The sequence below is a fragment of the Heliangelus exortis genome, chromosome 1 (assembly GCF_036169615.1).
Source record: "Heliangelus exortis chromosome 1, bHelExo1.hap1, whole genome shotgun sequence".
NCBI lineage: Eukaryota > Metazoa > Chordata > Aves > Apodiformes > Trochilidae > Heliangelus > Heliangelus exortis.
The window spans coordinates 77,611,848-77,630,059 of NC_092422.1; the positions used below are offsets into that span (position 1 = coordinate 77,611,848).

The window sequence follows — 18,212 nt, forward strand, 5'->3', positions numbered from 1 at the left end:
TTCAGAACTGAAAAAAAACAAAACAAAAAACAAATACAGTTTTCAGTGTTTCTAGTGAAAAATTATTGAACTTTTTCCCATAACAAGTGTTCCTAATTCCTGGCTGGCACTAATTCAATAGGTGTAGGGCTTGTAACATGCTACAGATGCTACACTCTCTAAAAGCACACAAATATGTTCTGAACCTTTCTGTCTCCTCAGTATTTTTTTTTCCATTTGGGCATCTCTTGGTTGAGATCAGAAAGCTGACTAAAACAATATCTGATGAGGTGTTAGTTTTCATTTACATGAAGTAGCACCTTAACCAACACATTTTTTTAGCTTATGGATTCACTACGGATGCTGCTATAAATACTTCTTCATTGTGATAAAAATTAACAGTTTCTAAAAGCTGGGAAAGCATATCTTGAAGTTTATTCTATCATTTTTACAGACTAATTGTATGTTATACATAACACTTTAAAATGGTATTACAAAAAACCCAATTAATCGATACTATTTCTGTTATTAGTATTGCTACTGTGGCTGTGACTTTTTCTGCAGTTACCCTTAACATTTTCTCTTCACACCTCAGATGTCTTAAAAGTACAGTGGCTGCACTGTATTTACATCACGGTAAATTCAAGTTTTCATTTCATTTTTCTGCTTCTCATCAAAATTTTCTCTCTAACTTCTCATAATCTAAAGTGTCGCCCTTATAAAAAGGTTTTTCAGATCCATCTTCAATTGCTTTGGTAATGTAGGAGATCATTTGTGATTTGAAATGGGAAGCAAGGATGGAAGAGTATATTCAAAACATGTAGTGAAACGAGGCAACCAGGTGGCACTAATGGCCAGGTAGTGGGCATGAGCTTGTGTTAAGCCCACCTGTGCCTGATTAGGGCAGCCCCTACTGCGCATGAGCAGGATTAGGGGGCCAATAAAGCTCACACCTGAGGAAGCCAGGGAGGAGGCCGTTTTCAGAGCAATAGCACCGATTCAGGCTGGTCAGCCCTGAGAGCAATAGACTCAGGGCACTATTTGTGAGTTTCTGCTAATGCTGGTTTGCGCCAGACTGGCTCCCTTTCTTCTGATTCACCTGAGCACGGGCTAGATCGAGGTCTATACCCGCATTCTCCACAAGCTGTAGCAAGACGAACCTCTTTTATGGCACGGCGCTCCAAGGTCCAACCAGGTGTTCCAGCAGAAACTCATGCATAGTGCTCTGAGTCTATTGCCCTCAGGGCTGAGCAGCCTGAATCAGTGCTACTGCTCCAAAAGTGGCTTCCCCTCTGGCTTCCTCAGGTGTGAGCTTTATTGGCCCCCTAATCCTGCTCATGTGCAGTAGGGGCCACCCTAATCAGGCACAGGTGGGCTTAACACAAGCTCATGCCCACTACCTGGCAATTAGTGGCACCTGGTTGCCTCATTTCACTACAAAAACACTGTGATTAAAACTGTTAATGAGGAGATGCAATGGCTCTTTCTTCCTCTGTTAATGAAAACTCTGCTGCAGTCCCTAGTATGTTTGAAAGTACTGCCTTCTGAAAAAAAATCATGTTTTCCTCTGTGGCACTTTACTAAGCCCTGCTAGGTTTATGCAGGTGTCTGACTATAATTAATATTCTTTGTAATTATTAATCAGTTTAGGGGAAAAGTTGTACTCTGAATTTTATGTTGAGCTGTCCACATTCACCCATACAACCTCTGCTTTGAAAAACATTTTATTCCCAGCATAGGCATCACTCAAGAGCTTGGTTTCCTTTTTAAGGTGTCATCCTAATTACATTAACAGCTATGCCCAGATAGTCTGTTAGTGGAGCCACATGACTTTAAAAGCTTAAGAAGTAAAAAAAAATTATGGCACTGAGATTAGAAAGGGTTGGTTTCATTTTATTTCATTTCCATTCCATATAATAGCAACTCAGATTGTCAAGACAAAGACTAACAGAGATGGTAAAACTTAAGGAATTACTATTAGCAAACTCATCAGTAAAGAAGCCAAGGCCTAGGAGCTAATCCTACAAAGTGCTTATTACCTCTTTTGAGGTGCTATGAATCCTATTGATTTCTCCAACAATAAACAAAGCCACTTAGCAGCTTGAAGGCACAGGGGGAAAAAAGAGCCAGCAGAGACACACTGGGGTGGTGGTGCACTGTGAAAATGAAAAGATGTTGCTAGGTCCCTCTACGGACTGGTACAAGTGATGTCTACAGGACAAAAATACATGCAGAAGGCCCAGGCTAAGCACTACTTGAAATAGAATAATGGCTAAAAAAATATCCAGTACAGAATAAAGCAGCAATAAAAATTAGCTATTGAAAGAATAAGAAAAAAAAAAAAAAAAGCTGTGACATTTCAAACAACGGGACATCTTTTTTGTACTGAGAGTGACGAAGGCTCTGCAAGGAGGCACTCATTGATGCAATATGAAATGCACCTGCTGAGAGTTAATTGCATGACTGGAGTTTTTCAACCAGGATGCGTCTCTGAAAGTGAAGTTTCCAGCTAGGAGAAAATGTATATGGTGGTGGTGAGTGCTTTTGTGGCAGAGATTCCCTACAGTCAGCGCTTGGTAGCCCACCACAGGGATATTTGGGAGCAGTAAGTGCCATGGGTATATGAAGCTAAAGTAAAAAAGGAAAGAACATAATGTCTGGTATTGCATGGTGTAACTGGATTTAAACCAGAATTCCCAGACCATTTCAGAAGTGACTGGTGAGTTGTGGGGCCCTTCAGGTTGGATCATGAGCCAGTTCCACCACAAGCACCGATGCTCCATAAAGACAAACCCTCTCATATCCCATGCAGGGCATCACAAGAAGGAGGACCAAATGCATTTTGCACATTTCAGAACCTTGCTGCCTGCTTTGACAAATAATCCCATCCACTCTGACAGGAGCATCATGCCACCAGCCCTGCGTGTGCCTTGGCCAGGCACTCAGCTCAGAGTCCTCTACAGAGAGTTGCATGGGCAGACCACCAACAGGAGGGAAGGAGGATATTTGGTGTAGCACCTTGCAACCTTCTAAATCCTCAGTCTAGTGGTTTGGACTATAAAATTTTGCAACAATCTTAATGGCCTGTGCCTGCACCAGACCCACAGCATCAAGGGCTTGATGCCAGTGAAAAACAGAGGTGTTGGGAGTACTTAGGAATGTTATTTAATATTTAGGGTGTTCAAGAAGCTGGAAATCCAACAAAACAAAGCTTCTCACAAAAAGGACACTATTTAGTTTAAAAATATTGATTTTTTTTTCCTATAGGAAATTGAAAATTCCAAGATATTCTGTACTTTTCTGTGAAAATTCAACCCATCAGTTTTCTTTTTCTAGCAAAATAGTAGACTTTGGGGGGCTGTCACTTGGAAAAAGTTTACTTTATTTTTACTGACATTTTTCAGTAGGGTAAAGACTCTTCCAGTTGTATCCTTTCAGCAGTCTTACTGTAGTCCCTCAAACAGCAAAATAAAATTCTTTGTAGGAGTGGGCTATCATCCTCAAGACTGTGTTGTTTCATACCATATGAACTCTAAAATTCATAACTGGGCTACATAATTAAATGACAAGCAATGATTTTCAAGTAAGTTGTGTTACTACAGGAAAAGGATTCTGGAGGAAGGCAATTACCTCGGACTTCACATTGGAACTTCATTTGGTGCTAGCTCGCCAATCAAATATTAAAAGCTTTACTCTAAATTATGTACAAAACTTTCTCTCAAATATGAATGCAACATATCACACAGCAAAATGCTGCTGCTGGAAAGGTTCTCTGATTTCACACCTGAATGCTCATGTCTTTTGTTATTGTCATGCTGGCTGACACTTAATATTCCCAATAAGCTGGCATTTCCTCCAGAGATGCATACCCAGTTGTAAGCAGCACTGCTTGCTATCTGCATGGTTGTCACGTATTGAGAAGAGGTAAAAAAAAAAAACTTGTATTTTTTAAAATAAAGAATTGTAAGAAAGGATTCTGAATTTTTATTTTTCAGGAGATGGTAGAGTGTCAGGGACAAAGGCTGAGGAAAGCGAAATATCTGGGATGCTGCTATTCCTATGGAGTCCCCAGGTATGTGCTCTCACCTCACACATCTCTGAAGTGCCACTGGCTTTGGTTCCTATTTGTGAAGCTGACGGCTTTTTCCTTTTCAAAAAAGTTGAGGAACCCAATGATAAAAAGCACATATTAAAACAATATTAAGTTGATAAATTACTCGCATAAGCATCAATTAATCATTTAAGACTGAACACGCAGCCTTAACAGAATTTCAGGCATATTCTAAAGTTAAGATATAGGTACCACATTTTCTTTTCCCTATATCTAAAGTGAGGTAGGTTACTGCAGAGATGTACTGGAATGTACAAAAAATGAATCATCATTACTGTGTTACTTTTGTAACTACAAATAATTTTGCAGATATGATATAGTCAGAGGATAATTGTTATAAATCCTAGTTTTCAGATAACAAAATATATGGCAGGCTGTACAATGTTTCAATTCACCTGCACCAACAAACTCATGAATGTTCACCCTTAGTTCCCATACTACCTGATTTTTCAGTTCCTACCAGACCTGAACACTATCTGAATATTTTTATTTCATTATTCTTTAGAATTCACATGTCCTCCAGGCTGATAGCTCTGCCATTCATTTTTCATTGCAAATACTCTCCAGCTCTCATGAAACTTTAATGTTTGAGGGAAAAGGTCTAAACATTAGGTGTTAGCTGGTTAGACTTTCAAAAGCCACGTGACCAAACCTTGGCAGGCCAGACTTTGCCTTTCATTTGTCCCTGAAGAAAATGTGCATTTCATGCTGGTTTTAGAAAGGATTGTGTCAAAAAATATTTTATAAAACAAAGTCTGATCATGTGTGTCCTGAAGGTAATTGAATTTTGGTGCCATTTGCAAATACATAATTTGGGATGAAAGCTATATACATCATGACTGTTTATGAATTTCAAATTCCAGGGCAACGAAACTAGAAGTAAACAGCATCAGCAAACACAACTTTTCTTCTTTTAGTGTAGCAAAAGGGGAAAATGACAACAAGAGAATTATTAAGCTGGATAATTATGAGAGAAAAAGACGAGTTTGCTTGATTTGCTATTTGAGAGTTGGCATGGGCTGAGGCTGCTGAAATTTATTTAAAATGCAATGAGGTTTTGTACCGTAGAGTACGCCAAGAGTCAAACTGGTCCAACATTTTCTGGTGGAACATTTCTCCACTGGGAATGGTTTATACTTTGGAAGTGTAACTTTTTATGGAAACATCTTGCTTCCAGCAATTCTCCTGATGCAACATGGAACACTGAGCGTGACTGATCTGGGCAGTTTCTTATCAGCCTCTGTGCTGGCTCCCCAGCAGCTTGCCAAGAGGCTGATGCAGCTCTTTGATGGGAGCTTCCAAGAGCTGACAACTTCAGGTCTGCCAGACTTGGAAAATCTAATCCTTGCTCAACACTCCTAATGTCCAGAACTTGCTGGAGGTGGTTAGCTTCTTGAATCAGTAGAAAAGTATTCTATTTTTAAAAGCTTGAATAGTAGGATTTTACCCTAGCTATTTCTGTCCCACCTGAGGGTAGGGCACAGCTCTGCAGTATAACCCAAAATTGGCATGGCCAAACTGGTTCCACAGCTTCCACCTCATCTCACTCTCCTGCTCCATTGATCTCCACTTTCATTCAAGTGTGTGATGCCAAACATTTCAGTGCTGCCCTTCAAGATTAATTTTGACAACTCCACAACCTAAAAACTCCCATCTCCTCCAGACTTAAAGACTGGATCATGAGAAATAAAAATAATAATAATAAAAAAAAATCCAAATAAATATTCTAATAACTTAAATTTATTCTTAGTGAACAAGGGTTCACTTCTCTCCCTTTTCCTCTGCCACTGCAATTGTCTTTGTAAACATCCCACAATGAATGGGTCAGAAGCCAAACCCATACAGATGCTAAGCAATACTCACACATGTAATAATAATTTTTAAACCGTTGTCCAGTCCAAAGTGACTTCCACTACACAATAAGACACAAATTATGACACAACAACTTTGAGACAAAGAGAGGAATAAAGCAATGCCAGCTCAGCTATATTGCATATAATAATTAGCAGACTTAGAATAGGAGCTGCTTGGCTGCTGACACAGAGCACACACTATTATTTCTATGCAATAGCCTTCCTGAGCCATCTAAGGACAGTATTTCAGAAGTATTTAGCTGGTTAAACATGCAAAACCCCTAGAAACTAAACAACGGGTTTGGTTGGTTTTTGGTTGGTTTTTGTTGCTTGTTTTTTTGACGAAGCTGATGAGGTACCTATCAGCAGCTTTACAGAGCTTGAAATATTTTAGAAGTCTGCCCTCTAGTTTCCCTGAAGAGTTACTGTCACAATGCAGTATTTGCATCTCTGTTTCTACGGATTTTATCTCTCTGTAATAATTATTTCCCCTTCTTTTCCATTTAAAAAAAACCCAAAAACCAACCCACATCCCCCCCTCCCACCTGCCCCCAATAAACCCTACTAACTATCCAGGGTGAAAAGCAACTAGATTACACATGAACCCTCTGAGCAATGTTCTTTACCAGAATCATGATACAAGTGCAGTTGGTAAAACCCCAATTTTATTTGAAAACTAATACTTTGGAAAGAAAAATAGCCCTTATTAATGACAAACTAAGTGAGCACAAGAAGAGAAATGGCAGTCAGAAAAGAGTCTTTTGCATTTTAACATTTCACACAGCTGAAGGAGCCTCAGGAAATACAGTTCCTTTACATTACTATTGAGAAGGGGTTGGGTGAAGTAAAAAAACCCCATTTCTGTGATAGCTAGGGAAACCCAGAAAGGCAGTGGCACAGACTTTCTGCTTCTGCTAGAACAGTGAAAAGGAACGAGTGTAGCGGGTTGACTTCCACAGATCCTTGTTAAACAAAAGGTGATACCCTGATGTCCTTGCCAGTAAAGACAAAAGGCTCGTTAACACTTAGAAAACAAGAAATCCTTGAGTGATCCACTCTTCCAGGAGCCATGGTGGGCCAGCCAGTGGATGGTGGCCAGTGGCCATAGTGCTCCCCAGCCAGATGCAGCACCCACAGCAGCCACCCTGCAAGCGGGGTAAATGGGGACCACCCTGTAACTGCTCCCAAGCTGCTGCCCACTGCCCTCCCTGCTGCAAAACTAGGCTGCCAGTCAAGTTACAAAAAGAACCAGCCTGCTTGGCTTCAGAAGCTGCCTAGAGCTAAACACCAGTGCAGGCTGTGCTGGGATATTAGGGTTGTTTGACAGCCTGACCATGGGGACGGAGCTCTGCTGTGATTTCAGTTCTTTCAGGATTTCTCAGAGATTTTGCTGGCACTTGGGCAGTTTGAATCTCTGCGAGGCGAACTGCACTGCTCTCTCCTGCTCTTCAACCAAAAGAGGAGATGTGCCCAGAGATCCCAGTCAGCTGAAGTGATGTTCAGCAGCCCTAGATGAGATGTCAAGGCAGAGGAGGTTATTTCTCCTCAGATGGGAGGCTGATGTGAAGCAGTGTGGCTTTCACTGCTTCTGTACATCTCTATTGTAGGAATAACAATGGCAAGTATGGGTGTGATGGGGTTGGGTCTGGTGCTGCTGCTCCAGAAGCAATACCCATCCCTAAGCTCTGTCAGATTGATTTCTTTGCTATTAATGTATTAGTAGCAAGCTTTTTCATCTTGGAGGCACTAAGCAGGAGCTCCTCTCCAAGCAAGAAAATAAAAATCTCAGCTGTCTCTATCTGGGCAGTAATACCCAATTTATTCATCACTAATTCTACCTCTTCTGCCACCTTACCCAGGCTGTACTGCAAATAGACCACATTTGACTCCCTGTGCTAGTTACAGTCTCTAAAAATTCTACTTTCTCCTGGCCATATGGCTTCTTCTCAACAGAACTCCTAACACACGAGTGAACATTGTTCCTTTTACATATGGTGTATCTGATATGCCTACAGATAATATCATCATACAATTGAACTGTGATTAATCATGGTGCTATTCATCCACCTGTTGTGTTGGTCTTTTTTTTAATATAACTCTGGCATATGCAATAAAAAGAAAAGGCCCGAGACAACAGTCACATCGCCAAAAATATAGTTACAGGGATGGAAGTTGGCAGTGGTTTTATTTTTAAAATACTCAGATTGGGACTGGGAGATATCTGGGCACTTTGCAAATACTTTTTCTGAAATGCTTAGTACTTCATATGAAACAAAGTATAATGAAAAACATACAGAAAACAGGAGGAAAAGGAAGTGTGGTATGAAAGTGATTGCTGTCAAAACCCAGCACACAGTCCTCCCATAATCCACATTCTCTGCAGCCTCCTCTGAATATTTAACTCTTGTTCCGGATTTTGTGCCCTCCTTGCCATGGAAAAGCCAGAGGTCTTAATCTTCTTGGGAACTTTGACAGCCATCTTGAATATATCCCAGAAGATCTGATCAGAGATGGATAAGCATGAAGGCAAGACATCATATTCAGGCTGCTAATTTAACTTGACGTGTAACTGACTGTATTGAAAAACCTAGGTATTCTGACACATGGTCAGATATGCTTAATTCCTCACATTATCTTGCTTCTTCAAAGCTAATGCAGGCAATGCATGGTAATTTTCTCTTCTTGTAATGCTTATTGTCAAGTTGTTCAATATTCAATACATACATCTACAGTACCCATGGATTTCTTTCACATCAGTAACTAGTATATACACATTCTGTTTCTAGGGTTTTGTCATTCATTAGAGATTCAAGTATAAGCCTATTTTTGCTCATGGTATAAACAGATTTTTTTAAAACATAAAAGAAGGTGTTAGGGCATTTTGATTGTGCAAGACTGCACCTTTAATAGTTGATTTTGCAATCTGTGACAGGTAAGCATTTAGAAGTGAGGCATCAGGACTGAGTAGAAGATGTATGGGAGAACTAAACTTTCCCATGACACACTGTTTCACCATACAAAATTGTTTTTAAAAACAAACTGAAAAGAAAATATGAGCATGTTTTCCACAGAGAAATATACAAAAAATAGAAAAGATATGGGGAGTCACCTGCTGCTAAAAAACATGCATCCAAACCCAAATAATTTTTGGTATTGAATTTGGACTCACATGGTCTACACTTCCTGTGGCAAAGATTTCTTTTGCTCAGCACTGTAGAAAGGCTCTTCTCAGCATGTAGGTGTTCCTGTTGGAGCATTTGCACAGCTCTATCAGTAGGAGTCCTAGACCTGACAGCAGGACACAGAGGCCCATTCACTCTTAACAATGCACAACATGCAATTTGCATGTTCATTTTGAGGGATTTTGAGAAGTACTTGAGCAATTTAGGAGCATAATTCCCAGTAAGTGCAGATGGGATTTTGCTCCTTATTAGGGAGGGAACCCAGTCCCAGCAATTGAGATGCCAAACACAGGTGTTTAACTCCAAAACTGTGAACCACAAAACCATGGTCCATCTACACCACAGCCTCAAACTCAGCTCATGCCCATCTACAGATACATGAGTTTTGACAAACCTGCTCAGCTAAATACCTGAGAAAGATGAAGGTCTCCAGAGAAACCTTTCTCCTCAGCACCTACCTAACTGCATCAAGCTTTGTACAAAAACACAGCAGCAGCTACTTTTGTTTCTTTTAGAGCCCAGCCTGAGGAAAATGTTGCTACACAAATTAGCCTTCAGAAGTACACAGCCATCCATGGGCTAAGGTACATGGAAGCAGCTTCCCTACTGTGAGTTGAGGTCCATATTGCTAAGCTGCTGTCAGGCTCACTTGTCTGTAGATTAATTTTAATTCATTTCAGCACAGCAGCCTTGCTTTAGCTCAAAGTCTAGAAAGGGCCCTTCCTGCCAAGGTAGTCTGCAGTCTCCAGGGAAGCAAAAAATGTTGGCTTTAATGCTTTAGAGGAGAAGAAGGAATTGATGTGCTTTATTCATGCATCCTGGCTGTGTATGTGTGATAATTGCTGAACCAAGGCATAAGGGAGGGGCCAGCAGCACATTCCTTCTCTAGCATGTTTTCAAATTGTTCTTGTTTTTTTAAAGATGTACTTGGGTGGAAATCCAGAGGAGATGGTTGACACTGTAAATTTGGTGTGAGGGGAAATGGCTTCTGGCTCTGCTCAGGACATCGCTGAAGTCCCAAAGAAGACCATCTAGATGCTTACAATTTTTTCTACTATCTTTAACTAAATAGCTCTCCACACAAGCTTCACATTGCTGCTTGCAGAAGTGGCTCAAGGTTTCTTAACACTGTATACAGTGTCATCTTCTTGAGATACCAGAAGAGCAGGTTTCTGCAATGCAGAAGATTTCTGGATGGACCTGTGGGATCAGAGACTCTGGGAACTATGGGTGAGACAAGGGTCTCCACCTCCCTTTCTTCTCTCTGTAACCTGTTATGTCTCCTTACAGCCAGTTTACTCTTGAGAGTCACCAGGACCTGTCCCTGAGCTATGTTAGTGCACTCCAGCAGGGGAAGATGGATCCAGCCCTTGGGACACAGCAGTCAAGGCAGAAGGTGGTGCAATAGGCTCCTGGGCATCTGTTTTGAAGCCAAACCCCGGGGCCTGGGTTCTTCAGGACACTCAGTTTTTAATGGTAAAGCCAGGCAGCCAGTAGGTATTTAAAAGAAGGTGGAGTCCAGGCAGTGGTAGATCATTCAAGAGGATCACTTCCATGTGAAACAGAGACTTTCAGTGCCCCTCTGAGGCAAATGGCTACACAGCAGCACAGTGCATTTGTTCTGCCACCCTCCGTAGCTCCCAGAACCGGCTGCTTGCAGCATTCTGCCCAAAATGTATCTGATCCCTGTGCTGTTAATAAAATCCCAGCCACAGGTGATGGACACCAAGGAACACTCCACTGGCTCAAGGTATCCTAATGGCATCACACGTGATTTTCACACCAGAGGCTTGCCTTGATTGAAATGGATAGATGCCAAAACTCTCACTGAAGGTGGGGTCCCAGGGACTTCACTTTGACCTTCAGCTCAAAAATGAGGCCTTTAGCCTCAGATCACCGCAAGGTTCTCAGGGAGCCAGTCTGCAGCATTCTCCATAATTCCAATTAAAGTAAGGCATTTAAGGAGTTGGAACTAATTAATCTCCTTCTCATTCTGCCTCAGAGATACAGATTTCTTTATATTTAATGAAACTGCAAATAACTCCACACTTCGACACATGACCAAGCTGCTCTGTCATCCAACAAGCTACTGTCTGTCTGCTGTGTTTTGGTGTTTGGTCAGGTTCAACCTCATTATTCTCTGCACATGTGAAGCAGAACATTAACATCATCACTGAGGTTCCTACTGGCTTGTCCTGAAGTGTGTACATGCTCAAAAGAGACTCGGGCATTGTCTACTAATGTGTTAAACTACAGTAACTTGACTAACAGCAAAGCTTTTCCTTAAAAAAGCAGAAATTATTTTCCCCAGAAGGAACTCTGCACATCTAATGTCAAATCTATTCCCAGATATGACCAACTCAAGAAGAAAAATAAGAAAAGCATACAAAGAGTGGAAAGGACTGTGATACTACATCATCGTTTAACTTGGTGCGATTTCATGAAGGGTCTAAACTTAAAAAAACAATAATTAAACAATGGTACATGTAAGACCATTTGGATTCACTTTACTTTCAGCAAAGTGGACTGAAAACTGAAAATATACCTCTTGCTTTCAAAGAGAAAGCTCTTCTTCCCTTGAGAAAAGGGAGAAAGATTATGTTTTCAAAAGAAAAGCTTCCATTCTGACCCCAAATGATCAATTCGACTATTTTCATACAAAACCAAGGAAATTTAGAAATTCAAACATAAAAGATCTTAGTCCCTTAATAAAATGCTGAGGACAGAGGACATAACTCTGTCCTGGTCTTTGAGAGACAGTCTTTGGGAGGAACAGCATGATTTGCAAACATAGGAACAACTGGAACTTTGCTTTTCCGTGTGTTCTGCCTATTTCTACTCAAATATTTGGCTTCAGGTCTTCAGGTTTGTATTTTCTTCCACTTCAGTACACACTTTGTGTTGCTTTCATCTTACATATGTAGAGGCTGCACCTTTCAAGGCCCTGAAATAACACCATCTACTTATTGTCATCATGTCCTTCCCTCAGAGCGGCAGCACTTTGGCTTTGGGGGGATTTTTTTTATTTTATTTTTTGTGTTGTTCTTTGCTGTTTCCTCAGTAAAAGCAATTCTGCCAGCCCTGCTCTCTCCTTATGCACCCCAGCATTGCTGCTACCACTGCTGTTAAAATGCACCAAGACAGCAGGGGGCACGGGGTGGTGACCCTGCTTCTCCCGGGCTTCATTTGCTGGGAAACAGGGCAAGCGTGGCCATCCCCCTCTTCTCCCCTGAGTGCAATCAGGGCCACGGCTTTTGTTTGCTCCAAGATTCCATTTTTGTGCTTTGAAAGGCTCTGTAAGGCCGTGCAGGAGTAAAAGCACTTTTTAAGATGGGGTTCGCTCCAAGGCAACAAAGAGGAAAAAAGACCTAGATGAGCTAAGAGTGGAAGGATTCAATTTATTTTTTTTATCAGTTGAATAACTGAATCGTTAAATTTTAAAAAGTGGGGGAGTAAATTCTGAGAACCGAGTCTTAGTGTTTTATTCTGCTTTCACTGAATCCATGTGGGTACATGGAGCTCAGCCATTTGAAGTCAGAAACGAATACAGCCACACTAATAAAACCACTAAAAGGAGGGAGAGCAAAGCTCTCTTTATCCTTGTTCCCAAGTTCCTTTAAAGGTTGGTTCAGCTGTGTTTCAGCTAGCTACAACCTGCAGGAAATCAAATGTGGAAAACAAAGCGTGTCCAATGCTGAAAGCAAAACCAATACATATTCCCATAGGAAATGCTTGTTTTGTGTAATTTGTTCTCTTAGTGCCTGGGAAAATGGTGTGTTTGAGACTGCAAGTCAAAGGGGAATTAGGAGGTTAAAATGGCAGCAGACAAGGACAGCAAACCCCAATAAAATCTGCAGTACAATATTTCCTCTGTAGTGTTGCCACCTGGCTGACAGATTTTGGGATGGCTGTAACACTGAGCCCTACCTCTATACAATGTTCTACCTGTATATGGTGAGCTCTACACTGTACAAGTTATTCTCTGAGGGAATTTACAACCAAGTGTGGCATAGAGGTGGCCTTGACACTAAAAAGAGCTATGCTTTTCAGAACGAGGCACGGAGGAGCAATTCAGTGGCCTAATCCTACTAAATGTGCAGTGGGGCTGATGACATCTGTGGACAGCCTGCTCCTAGACAGGTATCACAAGGCTCCTGAGATATCAAGACATCTCTGGAAGAGATGACTAAGTACAACGATGTGGTAATTTATGTGGTACTTGAGCAAAGGGCTGTGGAAACATAATTAGGTAGTCTTTTATCAAATGAAATGAATAAAAACTATAAAACAAAATGATGAGGCACTAAATTTAGAAGAAAATCTATTTGATTATCACATCAGAGATGTGATATTTCAGATCATACTGTCAGCTTAATTGGCTACCATTTATGTAGATTTCACAAACCTATCTGAGCTGTTAATAATGTAGGATGTTGCATTTCATGTATTCGAAAAGCAGATAGCTTTTTTTACTCTAATGTAGGCACTTGAGAACCTTTGTGCTGAACACATTTTTAACTATGTAAGGTTAGAGAAACTGGAATTACTTATCATTTAGGGATCCTGATGATACCTGCCATTTCAGTGTCTGAATGGCCCAGGCATACCTAATGCTGGCAGGACAGTCCACAAGTACAAAGAAACAGCATCTCTCTCATCTCACTCAAAACTCTCTAATGATGGTCAGTATTATCACTTTCCCACTCACAAAACAGCTTTTAATGCCCATGGTTTCCTAATTACAATTAGTTCTGTATGAGTTTATATGCATGTGCCTCAGGGTAAGCACCATTTAAGTCACAGAATCTCCTCTAAATACCAGGATATGTTCAGACAGCAAATAGCCAAATTTTAGGGATTTCTGATATCCTATTCTGAGTGTTCCAAGAGAAATACATTCCAGTGGTACTTACTGTTTAATGCTGCAGTTCATTCCTTTTGTCTCTTAATACATTTAGCAGAGATAAGCAAGGGAAAGTCTACCCGCTGTATCCCATCTTCTCACTTTACAGATCCCTCCATCTTCAGGAGGCCTCCTGCCTTTCTGAGCATCATTTGAGAGATGTCACCCCAGAACTTGCTTCCAACTCAGGGAATTGACTAAAAATTTTAGTTCTTACAAAAATCTATCATTAACAGCACTGATAGGAGGGAACATGGAGGTTTCTATACAAAAGGGTCTGACAATAAAACTTCAGGACCAAGTAGTCAACAGAGTAATCACAGCTGTTATGAAACAGCAGTGACTCTGAAAAAGAATTTTCAGCTTTGAAACAAAGTATTTGGAACTTTATCCCAGGAACTGACAGATCTCCTCAAGGATATAGCAAAGATTTGTGGGAACACATTGCCAGCATGGGAAGTATTTTATTACTTTAAGGGCATTAATTAAAATGAGAGGCTCAAAGAAATTTCTTCTTTCTGTGTGTAGAGTCTTATGCATCTCTACATATCTGCAAACTCTCTGGAATATGGAGAAGACAGAGAAGTAAATAACATTCTCATGCTCTAAAAATCAGTAGAGAGTTCTTTGAGTTATGACTTTGTGCTTGTCTCTTCCAGTAATATAAACAATCTGCTTAAAGACACAGTTTTGAAGTAAAAGACTTTTTATTTTATTTTATTATGTTTTGAAAAAATAAAAGTGTCCATCCTTATAGTTTGCTTTGGAGAAAAGGGTTTTCTGATTTTTCAGTGCTTGTTTTGAAGTTATTAGTCAGTTTTCAAAACCACAAAACGTTTTTTTCCTAACTAGTTTATATAGAAATACTTGTTCATAAGAATAAGTCCTGTTCTTTACTCTGCAAAACCAACCCCCTAACACACCTTCAAGCTTTTTTTGACACCTAGAAAGCAATCTCCCTGGTCTTCCCCTTCCACCTTCCATTCAACAAGAGAACTTGGAAGAAACCTATGGCTTCCAAAGGCCTGAGGAATGAAATGCTGAGGGATTACCACAGAATTTTGTCAGTGGTAAAAAAAAGACCCTCAGTTCATGACAGAGAGCTGCAGGTCATGTTAGAGACAATAAACTGAATTTTTACTTCTGAACCCAGAAACCCCAGGAAACAAAACATGAATAATTCTTTCACTTGAGGAGATAACATGATTCCAAAGATTCCTCTTACATTAAATTATGATCTGGGGACTCTAGTTTTCTCTTTGAAAATAAATTTCGAGCTCTTCCGGTTTAAGGTCTAAAAGCATGACATAATGAGACTCAAAAAACCTGGAAGGCAAACTAAAACGACCCTAAACACGCTGTTAAAAATCCTAAAAACTCTCAACTATCTAGTTTCTTATTACGATTTTACAAACAGAAATGACCTGGCAAAATTGATGTCTGGCCATGAAATTCCCAAGTGCTACTCATCTGGGAACTATGAAGAAAAGACAACAGGATAATAGAAAACTAAGGCTAGAAAAACATAAACTTTGCAATCAACACCGGACAGGGATTGGATCTGGGGATGGCCCAGCACTGGTTATCACTGAAAAGAGCCTGGCTCTTTCCTCTTTGTGCCCTGCAGTCAGGTACTTACAAACATTGATGAGATCTCCCCAAACCTCCTGTGCCTCTGGCAGAAAGTCCTGCAGAAATTCTTGCAACACATCCTCCATCTTCACCCTGTTTTTCCCACTCCAGCTAAAGGCTTTGGAGCTCCCAACCTACCCTGGCATCCCCTGCAAGTAAAATTCCCTCCTCTCACATGAGGGTTGGAAGCTTAGACTTCATAGAGGAACACATTTTACTGAAACTGGGGAGCTGCTTCAAGAGCTCACAGCAGAGTTCCTCTCCTAAGAAGGCACTGAATGCGTTTGCTGAACAAAACAGAAATAATTTTGCTTGTTACTGTGCATCAATGTAACTGCATCCCTCTGGTCCACATAAGCATGGGAATAATCATTGAACCTTAAGTCAGAGCAGTGGCATCAGGAGAGGAAGATGGCTGAGCTGCAGCTTAAGAGCAGTCTGTAGCATGAAACTGTAATTAAAATCTGCCATAGTCACTGGACAAAGTTGTAATGTATATTTTTAGCCCAAGGATAACCGACAGTTTTTGTAAATAATTAATAGCAACACCAAGGAACGTCTTGTGAGTATGGATATAAGAGCTCTAATCCATAAGGGATTTTTTTTCCCCCTTTCTCATCCTTTCTTTCCCAAGTGATGCCAATCTCAGAGGCTGCTCTAATGAAAAATTTCCCAATTTTTGTGAAGCAGGATTCCCGATATGTTATGGAAGAGGTAATGTTGCAAGTAATACAGAGTCTATGTTTTGCTAGCTAGAGTGGGAAGTTTTGCTTAATCTTTCTGCTCTCAAAATATAACTTTCTTGCATCTGTAACCTGACAACAGAACTGTTGCTCAGCTTCTGCAATTAAACCACCCTCACTAGCAGAGTTTCATGTAGAGACAACAGATTATCTACAGAAAACTTGCAGGGATTCTCACACCTTGAGCAAGATGGGTATCCTGTGTAGAAACAGCCAAGGCAGGACTCAGCAATCTTGTCTGGCCAAATCCTGAGCAGGACTGTGATGAGGATACTGACAAGCCCTTTCCCCAAACACAACCGGAACGCTGTGCTAGGAGTGCTGCCCATATGCTCATAGACTTTTTTGTAATGTCAACTTTGTAAGTATCCCTTTTAGCCTTTTTACAAATTCCTTCAGTAAGTGTGAGGTCTCCTTCAAGAGGAAAACACTAGGCCAGTATGGCTGAATGTTTAGGTCCTTTAAAACCTAAGTCCAGCATTCAGACTCAATGGCCCTCCCCAGAGCATTGCAACAAGTCTTGCTACACAAATCCCCAGAGTTCAGAACACAGAAAATGAAGGGGTGCAGAATGAAGAAAGAACCCAAATGTGAGCTGCAGCAGTAACAGGTCCCAGTTATACATATCCTGAGGTGAAATGCCAGTTTGTATTTGGGCCCATTTGCAGGCACAATCACCATTACCAGTGATCACATGAGCTACCACAAGAGCCAGGAATAAATCTCAGCCATAGCAGATGCCATTTGTCACAAACTGAATGCTTCCTACCATCACTTATCCAATAGGGCATATATTTACTTGGTAAGCATGTGCTATTTTGTTACTATCTTATTTTGCATGTGTTTGCTCTTGTGCAGGTAGAAATGTGCACACGTGAAGGGAGTAGCAAATAGAAAAAATTGTAGAGGGAAGAAAGGAAAATGAATCACTACTCATGCAAATTAAAATTAACTTCATCAAACACATCATCTACAGGCCTGTCGAAGGACAAAATTATTTACGACAAAGAAGAGTATGTTAATTAGTTAATCACAAGTGATACATCAGTAGCAGGGGATGACTACAGGAATATCTTCACTGTAAAACACTTCATGACCTTTAGTGCATCCCACTTCATGACATCTCACTAATCATAACCCAGCCACAAACTGTCAGACTCACAACTATGTTCTTACTATGTTTATTCATGTTTCCTAATTTGGTGAAAAAGGAAGACCAAAGATATTTAAGGGAAGTACAAATTATGCACGAAGGAGTTTGTAAATAATGAACCAACCTATTGTTTTGCAGGCTTCTGATTTTTGCTGATGGGTTTGCCCTCTGTAAAACTGACCCAGAAAACATGGATGAAAATTAAAACAAAACTGGTCATGCTGATTACAATTTATGGAAGCTATCTGATGAAGAATGACAATACCAGCAGGAAGTGCTAAAAACAAATGCTGTAGTTGCTCCTGTGAGACCCCACAGGGAGTACTGTGTCCAGTTCTGCAGCCCCAACATAAGATGGATATGGAGCTGCTGGAGTGAGTCCAGAGGAGGGCCATGAAGGCAGTCAGAGGGCTGGAGCACTTCTCCTGTAAGACAGGCTGAGAGGGTTGGGATTGTTCAGCCTGGAGAAGAGGAGGCTCTAAAGAGACCTTACAGCAGCCTTTCAGTACCTAAAGGGGCCTACAGGAAGACTGAGGAGGGACATTTTACAGGGGCATGTAGTGACAGGGCAGTGAGTGATGGTTTCAAATTGAAAGAGCATAGATTTACGTTAGTCATCAGGAAAAAGTTCTTTATTGTGAGAATGGTGAGATAGT

At 40.7% G+C, this 18,212-nt stretch overlaps 1 protein-coding gene and 1 long non-coding RNA gene across 4 annotated transcripts in view; one reads left to right on the top strand and one right to left on the bottom strand.

The window, feature by feature from the left end:
* The window catches only part of LOC139798714 (uncharacterized), a 49,324-nt gene that overhangs the window by 26,925 nt on the left and 4,187 nt on the right, over positions 1 to 18,212 (top strand). Inside the window, exon 2 of the long non-coding RNA XR_011726926.1 lies at positions 3,975 to 4,051. This is a non-coding gene — a long non-coding RNA (uncharacterized lncRNA). The remainder of the gene's footprint in view (positions 1 to 3,974; positions 4,052 to 18,212) is intronic.
* Positions 1 to 18,212, bottom strand: part of SMPX (small muscle protein X-linked) — a 42,271-nt gene that overhangs the window by 9,093 nt on the left and 14,966 nt on the right. The window contains exon 5 of one of the 3 annotated variants that reach the window (XM_071749732.1): positions 8,112 to 8,443. The exons of the other annotated variants lie outside the window; for them this stretch is intronic. The gene's annotated coding sequence lies outside the window, so the exon portion shown is untranslated. Of the gene's footprint in view, positions 1 to 8,111; positions 8,444 to 18,212 lie in introns of those variants that run through there. 3 annotated transcript variants of the gene reach the window in all.